Raw genomic sequence first — 13,012 nt, 5'->3', positions numbered from 1 at the left:
GGTCACTCATCTCAGGCACATGGGTAAAATCCAGAAAACAGTGAGCTCAAGCAGGCCTATATCACAGCTTAATGCAAAAAAGAAAATCCCCATGGCTAAAAAGGTTGAAAAGTCATTAACGCGTGAGCGAGCACGCAGATTGAGCGCGTCGAAGAAGACAAAAACAGTAAGGTCGCGTTGTCGCACTGTGCAAAGTTATCAAAACTACGCAAGCTGAATTCCTAGGGTTACCTACTGGCAGAAAAAGCCCTATTAACACACACCCAAAACCTGAAATTCCACCCCAAAAAACATATTTTGCAAATCAATCCAAAGCCATCCATGCCATACATGATGTTACAAATTAAACAAACACCACAAAAACAGTTATTTAACTTTTATGCACCCATGATGACTTGGAGACCTATGGCAAAAGCACAGTGGCTGGTCCCACAAAAAAGGCCACCACCACATGGTGAGGCGCTCATAAAAAAAAAGAATAAAAAACAGTCAATGCAGGCCTATGGGAAAAGCACAATGCCTGGCTTCACCAAATGGCCACCACCCACATAGTCATCCCACCAACAAGAAAGTACATACAATAAACTCAAGTAGGCCTATATCCCTATATGGCCAGACAAAGGAGGATGCCTGTTACACATCACAGCTTTCATGCAAAAAAGAAAATCTGCAAGGCTAAAAATGTTGGAAAGTTACACAACAACAACACATACAACAAAGGCATTTATTGACACACATTCAAAAATGTAACTACACCCCAAACACCACATTTGGAAATTCAATCCAATGTCATCTATACCCTAAATGATGTTTAAATTCAACAGACAAAATAGAAACAGCTACATCAAGCACCCCCGATGACTACCTCTGGGACTCTAGGCCTACTGGCAGATAGGCCACAAGTTTGGAGGCCTATGGAAAAAGCACAGTAGAAGGTCACATAAAATGGCCACCACCACAGGGCCTGGCCACCCACAACAACATGAAAAGAAAGAGAAGACAGACAATGCATGCCTATGGCAAAAGCACAATGCTTAGCTTCACAAAATGGCTGCCACCCACATGGTCAGCCCACCCTGAAACAACATTCTACATACGAAGGACAGGAACAGGAAGTTGAGGTCTCACGGGAACTTCCTTCCTCTTTAAAAAAAAATTGAAAACAGAAAAATGACTCCATGCTCCAAAAACTACAACCAAATGACAACCCGAGGAGTCTTTTTAGCAAAATGAAAAAAAACTCATAATTTTCGAGAAGGTTTTATGCAACTCGAGACATATTGCTTGCAAGATTGAAAATTCGGCGTGTTCAGCAGGGCGAACTGTACAAAAAGTCGTTATCGCAAGCGCGAGCGTGCAGATTGGGCGCCAAAACATGTAAGGTCGTGTTGTCGCACTGTGCAAAGTTATCAAAACTACGTGAGCTGAAGTCCTAGGGTTACCTCCTTGCAGAACAAGCATTTGCAATGCAATAGGGCTCACATTAGTAAAGTTAGAGGTATTAGTATTGTAAATGACAAATTTTTTATTTATGTTTCTGTTTTGAAAATAGCGAAATTAATATCTTTGTCATTTACAATGCCAATAGTGTTAACTTTTGCAAACGTGACACCTATAGCATTTGTAATGCAATATGTGTTGTATTTACATTACTTAGATGTATTAATATTTATATTAAAAATAACAATGGGTTGCATTTTTTTCAATAATTATTACTTAAATAAAATTTCTTGTAATTTAAAATTGCAATAGCTTAATCTTTTGCAAATACTGAATTTCCGGTCAGAAAGTACCATGCTGCTATTATCTTCCACCTTTCACTGCTCCTTGCAAACAGTCTTCGGCTAATGGTTTCTCCGCACTACACATAACATTACTAGGAAATGTCATTGTGTTCACTGTCCTGTGACATCATGAAAAGGGAAAGCAAAAGGTTTTTTGTACGATCAAGTGAGTAATGTGTATTAATGAGATCCTGGATTTAAGGTAATTGTAGGTTTGCGTTGTAGGGGCAATATACTTAATTAGTGTCTAGGGCAAGATTGCTAACAGTAGTGACATAAATGCAGACACTTTCTAAATGGTGGCACAAAGTACGAAAGCTGCTGAGACTGCAGCGGCAGGGCCGGCCTGCAGCAGACTCTAAACAAGCACTGGGGGAAGAGAGCACGGCCTGCGGCCGTGAATAAGTGACGGCGGGGGTGGGGCAGCGAAGGCTTTGATGTGCCAAATGCTGGTTAAGTGCCTGACTGGGGTTCATGTCAATGTGCGCTATTAGAAAAATGCACACTGACATACTCTATATGTACACTTCCATACTGCACAGTGCACGTACTAATAGCGCAGCAAATTGTAAACGATGAACACAAGCGCTAGATAAAAAAAAAATGAGCTCCTGGAAAGTGGTGTCCCAGCAGACCGGTGGCGCCATCTTATGCTCAGTATGGGGAGGACGGCATGAGATGGTCTTTGGAGGCCTGAATAAGCACAGAAGCTCAGAGATGAAAAGGCAGTGTAGATGATACACTGCAGTGGTGGGAACAGCGTACGGTGGAGAAACGGATGGTGCTTTGATGTACTTCGGAAGCGTATCTCCCGAAGAGAGTTCAAATGGCGGAAGCCCTCCCACGCATAGACTGCAGCGGCAGGGCCGGCCTGCAGCAGACTCTAAACAAGCACTGGGGGAAGAGAGCACGGCCTGCGGCCGTGAAGCTCTCAGTGATGTCTTTAAAGCAGTTCTAATCACTTAATGCTGGCTTTTAAGCAGCATAATGTAATTTTCTTAAATATACATGATTGGGCATATGTGCACATACTGAATTTCTGGTCAGAAAGTACCATGCTGCTATTATCTTCCACCTTTCACTGCTCCCTGCAAACAGTATTCGGCTAATCGTTTCTATGCACTTCACATAACATTGCTAGGAAATGTCATTGTGTTCACTGTCCTGTGACATCATGAAAAGGGAAAGCAAAAGGTTTTTTGTACGATCAAGTTCAGTATTCAGTGAATAATGTGTATTAATGAGATCCTGGATTTAAAGTAATTGTAGGTTTGCGTTGTAGGGGCAATACTACTTAATTAGTGTCTAGGGCAAGATTGCTAACAGTAGTGACATAAATGCAGACACTTTCTAAATGGTGGCACAAAGTACGAAAGCTGCTGAGACTGCAGCGGCAGGGCCGGCCTGCAGCAGACTCTAAACAAGCACTGGGGGAAGAGAGCACGGCCTGCGGCCATGAATAAGTGACGGCGGGGGGCGGGGCAGCGAAGGCTTTGATGTGCCAAATGCTGGTTAAGTGCCTGAATGGGGTTCATGGCAATGTGTGCTATTAGAAAAATGCACACTGACATACTCTATATGTACACTTCCAAACTGCACAGTGCACGTACTAATAGAGCAGCGAATTGTAAACGATGAACACAAGCGCTAGATAAAAAAAAAACGAGCTCCTAGAAAGTGCTGGCCCAGCAGACCGGTGGCGCCATCTTATACTCAGTATGGGGAGGACGGCATGAGATGGTCTTGGGAGGCCTGAATAAGCACAGAAGCTCAGAGATGAAAAGGCGGTAGTAGATGAAACACTGCAGTGGTGGGAACAGCTTAAGGTGGAGAAACGGACGGTGCTTTGATGTACTTCAGAAGCGTATCTCCCGAAGAGAGTTCAAATGGCGGAAGCCCTCCCACGCATAGACTGCAGCGGCAGGGCCGGCCTGCAGCAGACTCTAAACAAGCACTGGGGGAAGAGAGCATGGCCTGCGGCCGTGAAGCTCTCAGTGATGTCTTTAAAGCAGTTCTAATCACTTAATGCTGGCTTTTAAGCAGCATAATGTAATTTTCTTAAATATACATGATTGGGCATATGTGCACATACTGAATTTCTGGTCAGAAAGTACCATGCTGCTATTATCTTCCACCTTTCACTGCTCCCTGCAAACAGTCTTCGGCTAATCGTTTCTACGTACTACACATAACATTACTAGGAAATGTCATTGTGTTCACTGTCCTGTGACATCATGAAAAGGGAAAGCAAAAGGTTTTTTGTACGATCAAGTGCGGTATTCAGTGAGTAATGTGTATTAATGAGATCCTGGATTTAAAGTAATTGTAGGTTTGCGTTGTAGGGGCAATACTACTTAATTAGTGTCTAGGGCAAGATTGCTAACAGTAGTGACATAAATGCAGACACTTTCTAAATGGTGGCAAAAAGTACGAAAGCTGCTGAGACTGCAGCGGCAGGGCCGGCCTGCAGCAGACTCTAAACAAGCACTGGGGGAAGAGAGCAGGCCTGCGGCCGTGAATAAGTGACGGCAGGGGGCGGGACAGCGAAGCCTTTGATGTGAAAAAATGCTGCTGGCAGGGGGAAGGATCGGGCAAGCTCGTCCACGACCTCGTGAACTGTTGGGAATCCTCCTTGAGGACAGCCAATCAGCTGCCTGAAGAGAGCCTTTGGGAAAGAAGCAGATCAGCGACATAAGGGCTCCCCCTGTTCTATTTCTGCAAAATAGAAAAGGGACGAGCCCTAAAAAGACCTATTATTTAACACACACCCAAAAACTGAAATTCCACCCCAAATCCACATTATGCAAATCAATCCAAAGCCATCCTTGCCATATATGATGTTAAAAATTAAACAAACACCACAAAAACAGTTGTTTAACTTTCATGCACCCATGATGACTTACGTAGTACCTCTGGGCCTACTGGTAGAGTAGGCCACAAGCTTGGAGGCCTATGGCAAAAGCACAGTGGCTGGTCCCACAAATGGCCACCACCACATGGCCAGGCCACCCACAGAAAGTACATACAATGAACTCAAGCAGGTCTACACTGACTATATGAACTCTAAGGTTACCTATTGGCTGAAAAGCCAATATTTAATTAACACACACCCAAAAACTGAAATTCCACTCCAAAAAACACAGTTTGCAATTGAATCCAATGCCATCCATGATGTTTAAAAACTTTAAAATTCAACAGACACCACAGAAACACGGTTGGGCCCATGGGTACCTCTGAGCCTACTGGATGAAATTTCAAAGAAATACAACTTGGCCCCTCATGAAAGTACAGGCCTCCCTCAACAATAATTTTAACAAGGATTGAAAAGCCCAGAAAACTGTAGGTAAAAAAAGCACAATCAAACAAACATGTACACCAATTCCCCAACTTACTTGTAAAATAACATTTCAAATCCAAAAGTCCTCAATAAATCCAATACAATGATATGATGCAACAGACATACACAAAAAGTGATCCTTCCAGCTCCAAATCCAAATGAAAGTGAACAGCACATGGACAAAGCACTGGGAGGAGCCTGCTGGACAGGAACAGGAAGTTGGAGACTCAGGAGCACTTCCTTCCTCTTGAAAAAAAGAGTAGAAAAAATAGAGGACTCCTTGCACAAAAGACTACAGCCAAATCACAATCTGAGGGGTTTTTCTGAGCAAAATGATCATTTTCGAGAAGGTTTTATCATGCTTGAGAGATATTCTGTGCCACATTTTAGTTTCTTCATGTTCAGAAACTTGATCTTACCAACACTGCGCGGGAAGGAAGATCGCGCGTCCAAATTAAGTGATCGTGTTCGCACAGTCTCGCGGGATTGTTCGGCCGGATTCCAAACTTTGTGGGGCACACGAGCGGGAGAGAAAATTGAGTAGGCGAACGCAGAACCACGGTAAGTCATTACCGCACACGTGAGAATGCTATTGAGCGCGCGAGGAAGAAAACAACTATGCTTTGCTGTAGATTGCGAAGTATTTGACAACTTTGCGTTCACTGCGAAGCGCGAAGTTGCCTAAACTTCGCAAACTCCGCAAGCTTAGCGGAGTTCACCGCCCAGGGTTAGTTATTACGTGCCCCATTGAGAAGCTTGAACAGGATGGTGGTGGCGGACCACAGCGATGACAAGGTATGTTGTATTTTGCATTATGTTATGTTTTGCAGTGCTGAGTTCTTTTTAATTGTCTACCTTTTGAAAGTGTTTTTCTTTTTTTCTAGCTCCGGTGGTACTATGTGCCCCACTGAGAAGCTTGCGCAGGATGGCGGTGGCGGAGTGCAGCGATGGCAAGGTACGTTGTATTTTGTTTTGCAGTGCTGATTTCCTTTCAATTGTGTAACTGATGAATGATGTTTGTCTTTATTTCTAGCTCTGATGTTATTATGTGCCCCATAGAGAATCTTGCAGAGCATGGCGGTGACGGAGCACAGCGATGGCAAGGTACATTGTATTTTGCGTCATCTGTTTTGCAGTGGTGATTTCTTTTCAATTGTGTAAATGTTGAACGTGTTTTCCTTTTTTTCTAGCTCCGGTGTTATTACGTGCCCGATTATGAAACTTGCAGAGGATGGCGGTGGTGGAGCGCAGCGATGCAAAGGTACATTCTATTATGTTTTTTGAAAGGTGTAACTGTTAAATGTTGTTCATTTTTTCCATTTCCGATGTTATTATGTGCCCCATTGAGAAGCTTGTACAGGATGGCGGTGGCGGAGCCCAGCAATGCCAAGGTACGTTGTATTTTGTGGAGTTATGTTTGGTAGTGCAGATTTCTTTGCTATTGTGTAACTGTTGAATGTGTTTTTCTTTTTTCCATTTAGGGTGTTATTACGTGCCCCATTGAGAAGCTTTCACAGGATGGCGGTGGCGGAGCACAGCAATGCCAATGTACGTTGTATTTTGTGTTATGTTATGTTTTGTAGTGCTGAGTTCTTTTCAGCTCCGTTGTTATTACGTGCCCCATTGAGAAGTTTGCACAGGATGGTGGTGGCGGAGCACAGTGATGCAAAGGTTCGTTCTGTTTTGCATTATGTAATATTTTTTTAAATGTGTAACTGTTTCATGTTGTTTATTTATTCCATATCCGGTGTGATTACACGCCCCTTTGAGAAGCTTGCACAGGATGGCGGTGGCGAAGCGCAGCGATGCCAAGGTACGTTGTATACTGCGCTACCTTATGTTTTGTAGTGCTAAGTTCTTTTCAATTGTGTAACTATTGAATATGATTTCGTTTTTTCTAGCTCCGGTGTTATTACGTGCCCCCTTGAGAAGCTTGCACAGGTACTTCTATTTTGCTTTATGTAATGTTTTTCGAAATGGGTAACTGTTTCATGTTGTTTATTTTTTCCATATCCGGTGTTATTACATGCCCCATTGAGAAGCTTGCACAGGATGGCGGTGGCGAAGCACAGCGATGCCAAGGTACGTTTTATACTGCGTTACGTTATGCTTTGTAGTGCTGAGTTCTTTTCAATAGTGTAACTGTTGAATGTGTTTTTCTGTTTTTCTAGCTCCGGTGTTATTACGTGCCCCATTGAGAAATTTGCACAGGATGGTGGGGTGGAGAGCAGCGATGCAAAGGTACATTCTTTTTTGCGTTATGTAATGTTTTTTGAAATGTGTAGCTGTTTCTTGTTGTTTATTTCCGGTGTTATTACATGCCCCATTGAGAAGAATGCACAGGATGGCGGTGGCAGAGCACAGCAATGCCAAGGTACGTTGTATTTTGCATTATGTTATGGTTGGTAGTGCAGAGTTCTTTTCAATTGTGTAACTGTTGAATGTGTTTTTCTTTTTTCCATTTCCGGTGTTATTACTTGCCCCATTGAGAAGCTTGCACAGGATGGCGGTGGCGGACTGCAGCGATGGCACGGTACGTTGTATTTTGCATTATGTTATGTTTTGTAGTGCTGAGTTCTTTTTAATTGTCTACCTGTTGAATGTGTTTTTCTTTTTTTCTAGCTCCGCTGTTATTATGTGCCCCATTGAGAAGCTTGGGCAGGATGGCGGTGGCGGAGCACAGCGATGGCAAGGTACGTTGTATTTTGGGTTATGTAATCTTTTTTTGAATGTGTTACTGTTTAATGTTGTTAATTTTTTCCATTTTCAGTGTTATTACTTGCCCCATTCAGAAGCTTGCACAAGATGATTGTGATGGAGCGCAGCGATGCAAAGGTACATTATATTTTGCGTTATGTTATGTTTGGTAGTGCAGAGTTCTTTTCAATTGGGTAAATGTTGAAAGCGTTTTTAATTTTTTCTAGCTCCGGTGTTATTACGTGCACCCATTGAGAAGCTTGCACAGGTACGTTCTATTTTGCTTTCTATAATGTTTTTTGAAATGTGTAACTGTTTAATGTTGCTTATTTTTTCCATTTCCGGTGTTATTACGTTCCCCTATTGAGAAGCTTGCACAGGATGGTGGTGGCAGATCGCAGCGATGCAAAGGTATGTTGTATTTTGTATTATGTTATGTTTGGTAGTGCAGAGTTCTTTTCAATTGTCTAACTGTTGATTGGGTTTTTCTTTTATCCATTTCCAGTGTTATTACGTGCCCCATTGAGAAGCTTGCACATGATGGCGGTGGCGGAGCGCAGCGATGCCAATGTACGTTGTATTTTGCGCTATGTTATGTTTTGTAGTGCTGAGTACTTTTCAATTGTGTAACTGTTGAATGTGTTTTTCGTCTTTCTAGGTCCGGTGTTATTACGTGCCCAAGTCAGAAGCTTGCACAGGATGGCGGTGGCCGAGCGCAGCGATGCAAAGGTACATTCTGTTTTGCGTTATGTAACGTTTTTTGAAATGTGTAACTGTTCCATGTTGTTTATCTTTTCCATTTCTGGTGTTATTGCATGCCCCATTGAGAAACTTGCACAGGATGGCGGTGGCGAAGCACAGCAATGCCAAGGTATGTTATATTTTGCGTTAAGTTATGTTTTGTAGTGCTGAGTTCTTTTCAATTGTGTAACTGTTGAATGTGTTTTTCTTTTTACCTTTTCGGGTGTTATTACGTGGCCCATTAAGAAGATTGCACAGGATGGCAGAGCCAGAACGCAGCGATGCCAAGGTACGCTGTATTTTGCGTTATGTTATGTTTTGTAGTGCTGAGTCCATTTCAATTTTGTAACTGTTGACTGTGCGTTTCTTTTTTTCTAGCTCCGGTGTATTACGTGCCCCCTTGAGAAGCTTGCACAGGTATCTTCTATTTTGGGTTATGTAATCTTTTCTTAAATGTGTTACTGTTTAAAGTTATTAATTCTTTCCATTTCCAGTGTTATTACTTGCCCCATTGAGAAGCTTGTACAGGATGGCGGTGGCGGAGCCCAGCGATGCCAAGGTACGTTGTATTTTGTGGTGTTATGCTTGGTAGTGCAGATTTCTCCGCAATTGTGTAACTGTTGAATGGGTTTTTCTTTTATCCATTTAGGGTGTTATTACGTGCCCCATTGAGAAGTTTGCAGAGGATGGGGGTGGCGGACTGCAGCGATGCCAACTTACGTTGTATTTTGCATTACGTTATGTTTTGTAGTGCTGAGTTCTTTTTAATTGTCTACCTGTTGAATGTGCTTTTCTTTTTTTCTAGCTCCGGTGTTATTATGTGCCCCATTGAGAAGCTGGGGCAGGATGGCGGTGGCGGAGCACAGCGATGGCAAGGTACATTGTATTTTGGGTTATGTAATCTTTTCTTAAATGTGTTACTGTTTAATGTTTTTTTTTTTTTTTTTTTGTCCTCATTTGCGTGCATAGCTCCAATCTATCAAAACCAAAAGACCACCACAGAGCAAAAGGGCGAATGGTTGTGTACTGTGCTGTCTCAGCTTATAACTGGTGGGAGAATTCGTTCGGGAGGGAGGAAGACCAATTCCCATCAGCACCATTCACACAGGCCAGACATGATTTTGCTTAGGGCTGTGCCTTAGTAGATAGTGCCTGAGTTATTGAGACCCCTATAGCACCAGGACTGTTAGTCATGGTAGCAAGGATAAGCAATGCACGCGTTAATCATAGGACCTGGGGGGAAAAAAAAAAACAGGTTTGTCGCTGCTATCCAAGCATAGCCCAAAAAGCTCTCCTATTGGGATTTCCTGCTCTGGCGAGATCGAAATTTGAAGAAGTGACGCTCGCCATTCATGCTCTGTAGGCGGTTGAGCATCTTTCCAATGCCTACATATCTCCCTACGTGCCACTAGAATGGAATAAAATAGCAGATTTGTTGCGGCGTTGCGGGTTTTACTTTTAAGACCAAATATAACAAGAGCGAGGTCTATAGAGATATGTTCACCCAAGGATTGTGAAAGCTTATTCCCAATGGCTTCCCAATAAGCGGATAAATTTGGGCATTCATAAAACATATGGATGTCTGATGCTGCGATTAACCCGCACCTTGGGCATAAAACTGGGCCTGTTTGAGAGAACTTAGTCAACCTATGGGGGGAATAGTATGCCCTATGTATAGTAAAGAGGTGGTTCCTACGAAGCCACGCGGGTTTAACTAGGTCCCAGAGCGTTGAGCAAGAAGCTATCCAAAGCTCTTCCACATCTAAGCCTGGCATTAGTTCAGCCCATAGTGATGTCGGTAGATGAGAATTGGCATCTATTTCATCAATTATTTTATTGTACCAACGTGAAATTTCTTTCTTTGCCACTGGGCTGTCCAAGAGGCAAGTTACCAAATCACTATAACCACCTATAGGCAGCTTACTAAACCGTGCTGGCTGCTCTTTATATGACTGTGACCAGCTGGAGATCTGAATATATTTAAATCTCGACAGACTTGTGCCTACTTTATTCATTAAATAGTCCCATGGAAGTATTGACCCATCCATAAACAAGTCATCCCAACTATTGATACCAGCTTCTATTAGTGGGTTAGTGAGGGCATCTATTGTCCATGAGGGGGAGCGGGTAAGTTCCATATAGGAGCCTTCCCAGAATAGTAGCCAACATTTGTCGCTTGCCTCACTTTATACCAGGTAGATGCAATCCCTTGTAAAACTTTCAATTTTATTTTCTTAAAGAATTTGGGGTCGCCAAATTTAAACAAAAAACCAGATTGGTCTACTCTTTCACATTCGAGTAATGTGGAAAAAAGAAGACCCATCCCTGTTGATGTAGGAGTTTTAAGTAACATACGGGTGTGCGAGAGCTGGAACGCCCATGCATAGATTTGAAGGTCTGGGCCGGCCAGCCCTCCCTTCTCCCTGCGCCGCCTGATTTTTTTCCATGAGATTCTTGGGCATTTACTATTCCAAATGAAGCTAGTAATCGCGCTCTGTAACTTTGAAATCAATTTTGAATAAAAAAAAAGTGGAATTGTGTTGAACAAGAAAGAAACTTTCGGTAAGATACTCATCTTCACCAGGTTAACCTTACCCAAAACAGTGAGTGGAAGATGTGACCAGTTTCTCATAAGTTTCCGGCACTCTGCAGCTACTTTATTGAAGTTAAGAGAAGCAATCGAGTTGATGTCTTTAACTATATTTATCCCAGATAGCGAATTTGGGTTTTGCATGTCCCGTTGTTGTCAGTTGTATTAATATTCCAGGACATTGACTCTGTCTTTAGGGCGTTAATCTCATACCCTGACACTTTGCCAAATTTGAGAGCCTGATCGATTATTTCTGGGTATGCTTCATCATAGCTCGTGGTAAAAATCATAATATCATCCGCATAAAGTGCCACCTTTTTATCCCAGCCACCAAAAATAAAAGGTTTAATGAGTATACTGTCTCTTAAGGTTTGAGCAAAAGGTTCGATGTATAAATCGAAGAGGAGGGGGGACAGGGGTCAACCCTGTCTAGTTCCTCTCGTGACCCTGAAGGGCTACGTCAAACCTCCGTTTATCAAAAGTGAAGCAGATGGGCACCGATATAACAAATTTATTGTTCTCCGAAATCTATCCCCTACATTGAACTTCCTCAAGGCCTCCGACAGGTACAGCCAATTCCCCCTGTCGAAGGCCTTGGTAGCATCCAACGTGAGGACAGCCAAAGGGATAGCCTCTTTTATAGCGATGTCTATAGAGCCTAGTAATTCATAAGTGAGCTCACAGAGCTGTCTCCCCTTTATAAACCCTTTTTGGTTCTGGGCTATAATATCAGGCGCCACCCGGCCCAACCGTTTGGCCAATATGGTGGCAAAGATTTTATAGTCGGCGTTTAGTATAGAGATAGGCCGATATGAGCCGCAATCTGAGGGGGGTTTGCCAGGCTTCAGGATAAGGGTTATGGAGGCATTATCCCATGATTCGGGTGGCAATTCGCCGTCTCTTAGAATTTGATTAAAAAGAGTAACTAGGACTGGAGAGACCTCTGTGATGAGTTTTTTGTATATTTCACATGGCAAACCATCAGTGCCTGCAGCCTTTCCACCCTTTGCTTTCCTTATTGGGTCTTCTACCTCTGTAATGGTTATTTCCTCATCCAAAGAGTGGTTCTGTTCTGATGTTAAAGATGGTAGAGAAATACCTTCCAGCCAACTCATGATGTCATTCTGAGTAACATTGAGATCGTCCTGATATATAGATTGAAAGAAATTTCTGAAAACTACTCTGATTTCTTCGTCCCTGGAAAAAGTGCCCTCCGCGGATGTAACAGAAGAGATATTGTTGCGGACCCGGTCAGATTTTGTTTTCCAGGCAAGTAATTTCCCTGCCCCCTCCCCATATTGGAAATGCGAAAGCTTACTTGCCTCCCATCTCTGTAAGACACGTTTCTCTAGAGTTGCCGATAGTGTATGCTTTAGCCTATCCAACTCAGCGTGTTTTCCTGCAAGGTTGCGATTGTCTATTAAACCAGTATTGTCAATATCAGACTGAACTGCCAAAATATTATTTTCAATAGAGGTTACTTCCTCTGTATACTGTCTTCTTCTATAGGCTACTTTGTTTTTAATGAGGCCTCTTAATGTACACTTAAATGCATCCCATATAATTCCTTTTGAGGCTGTACCATTATTAGCGTTAAAGAAGTAACGTGTTTCTAACTGTAAAAATTCGATATCCTCTATTGTTGAGAGTAAAGATCTGTCAGAGGACCACATTCTTGTAAGAGGTGCCATAGCCAGTTTTAATTCTAACACAATTGCGGAATGGTCGGAGAGATGCATTGGAGTGTAGTGTATTGAGGTAATGTCATCAGCCAGAGCTCTACTAGTAAGAATAAAGTCAATTCTAGATTTATGTCTATACTTCGAGTTCCTGAATGAGAAGTCTTGCCTTTGACCCTCTCTA

The sequence above is a fragment of the Lissotriton vulgaris genome, chromosome 5 (genome assembly GCF_964263255.1).
Source record: "Lissotriton vulgaris chromosome 5, aLisVul1.2, whole genome shotgun sequence".
Classification (NCBI taxonomy): Eukaryota; Metazoa; Chordata; class Amphibia; order Caudata; family Salamandridae; genus Lissotriton; species Lissotriton vulgaris.
Note: the sequence above shows the minus strand (reverse complement) of the source record.